Raw genomic sequence first — 2,500 nt, forward strand, 5'->3', positions numbered from 1 at the left:
TTAGTCTGGTTCATTCAATACAATTTTACCTTACTGGCTCATCAAAGAGACACCATGACAGGGAATAGGCCACTTCGGAATATACCATAATACTCTTTGTTTGTCCTCCCAGATTTTGCATAAGCATGGTTTTTGTTTTCTCTTGGGACCATTGTAAGTCCCAAGAGAAACTGTATACGATGCTTATGCAAAATTTGGGGGGCCAAACAAAGAGTATTATGGTATTTTCCGAAGTGGCCTATAAAAGGTTAAAGAGTTTAATTTATCATTGAACCTTATAGAAATTGAAATGATAATAGACGGCACAGTTTTGCAGTATAAACTTTACTATCCTGTGACACATAAGCTGTGGCACAGTAGAGCATGACATGTTGGATTCCTGCATGTTTTTCAAAATGTACAACCCTATAAAAATTGAACAATACATTTAGGTACTGGCAGGAATTACACCTGCTGCACTAACTGGACAGTAACTACAGCCCTGTCCTTTTCAAAGAGCACACATTTTAGTGAAGTAAGTGTGGACCTTTCCCTTGCTGTCTACAATACCATTTGTTCTTGAGCACTTTGAAGAGTTTTCCCCACGTAAGCCTACAGTTCAAGTTGCGTGAACCTGAGGGAAACTAAGGTCTTCGACTGCACGGATCTCACCGACTAGAAACAAATCTTAAAATGTAAAAACAATGTGTCATCTTTCTAATGTTGCATGATTGTGAACCCTGAAAATAGATACCATATCATAAGTAGCAAATACAACTTGACTGTAAATCGCGCACCGGTGGCTCAGTTGGTTGAGCACCGGGTTGCCATGCGGGAGGTCGTGCGTTCGACCTACACTCAGGGTCTTAAAATAACTGAGGAGGAAGTGCTGCCTTTGTAATAGGCCAGTTTCAAATTCTAAGGGTTGGATTGGATCGAGCGAGATATGGAGGCTAATGCGGGGGGATTGTTTTCATAAAGCTCCATTTCACGCTAGCTCCAGGCTAACCGTCAGAATACGAGACTCGCCTATTACACCCCCAAATCATGTGGTTTCAGTTCAGGTCTTCTTGGATGAGGACTCTAAAGCGTATGTTCTGTGTCACAACCTTTCCTGTTAATAAACACCGTGGGGTGTTAAAGAACCCACAAACTACTCGGATCTCGCTGTAGAAACAAATCTTAAGATGTACAAACGATGTGCCATCTCTCTAATGTTGTTGGAATTAGATACCATATAGTGAGTAGAAACGGCGACTGGATTATTGCGTTGCGACGAAGGAGAACGCATTCTAATCGTGTCTTTTTACGAATGTCCCGAATATGTTTCGCGGGCATCGGTCGTGATGCCATGTGATTTCAGGGTTTGGACGCCTCCTTCAAGTGTTTACATGGCAAAACGCGACCCCGGCTGGGCGGGTTAGCCTGTCTGGAAGACCGGGCAGGACTTACCGAGATAAAAGTGTAAAGAAAACAAAAATGGCGAACAAAACTCAAACAGGATGAATACGCCATACACTATATCATGTATGCGCATGTGCGACCTGATCGCCCCCAGGGCGTGTGTGCGATGATGAAATATGCACTCTCACAATTTCTTTAATTTTCAACAACCTGACCCGTGACTTAAGAATTACCACAAGCGATATTACCTTGTTGCTCTCATTTCATCTTCGTCTTTCAAGTTCCTTGAAAGTTATAAAACTCAAATGTAGTTGAATTATACCCATTGGGAGGTGACAACAATTTATTTACATTTACTAAGACTCGGTAATCTAAAGAAGACAAAGCGGTTTTTGTTTAAGTGTCGTACAAGTTCTCAAACACAGGCAATTTACAAGGTCACTCAAACCTCACAAAGCAAATTAATACATTGAATGATGAACAGCAGTTTTTATTGCACACCAGCACAAAATTTCTGCAGGCAATCACCGAACAAATCCAAGTCAATTCCAAATTCACTTTAGATACTTGAGTAAAACCTTTGTCCATCTCACTTCTCAAACAAGGTTTACCAAAAAACACAACAGTCTACAACACAAATGCAGTGGACCAGTCAGAAAACACTGCTTCTTTCATCCCCTGTTCTCTCTGAAAATTCTTCCCTACACAGAAAAATTAATTATGAGCACCAGATATTATTCCAGCAAAAAATGTCATTTCGAACACGGTGTGCTGCTCAAAACCTCACCCGAGTAGGGCTTAGTTTACTTATAATTATAGGCTAACTTACTCACTTACCCCAAGACTAAACAAAGGGTGTGTTCTATTGAGAAACTTGCGGGTACGTTCGATTGGAAATTGGTTTTCAAAATCGCAATCCTTGTGATTTTCATTGGAACACAAAATCCTAAAATGGATTTATTTGCGGATTTTATTTTAATAAAATTAAAATTACTTAAAATTAATTGCATTAATTCTCGAGATTTCAGTAGCAAACCACTTTTGGATTTTGTGTTCAATCGCAATGCTAAAAGATCCACAAAGTTCAAGCGAGACGGAAGATAACAGTTTGGCTTTT

General features: G+C 40.0%; 1 pseudogene; it reads left to right on the forward strand.

The window, feature by feature from the left end:
- The window catches only part of LOC138024394 (adrenocorticotropic hormone receptor-like), a 102,328-nt pseudogene that overhangs the window by 82,843 nt on the left and 16,985 nt on the right, over nt 1-2,500 (forward strand).

This window comes from Montipora capricornis, chromosome 11 (assembly GCF_036669925.1).
Source record: "Montipora capricornis isolate CH-2021 chromosome 11, ASM3666992v2, whole genome shotgun sequence".
NCBI classification, from domain to species: Eukaryota; Metazoa; Cnidaria; class Anthozoa; order Scleractinia; family Acroporidae; genus Montipora; species Montipora capricornis.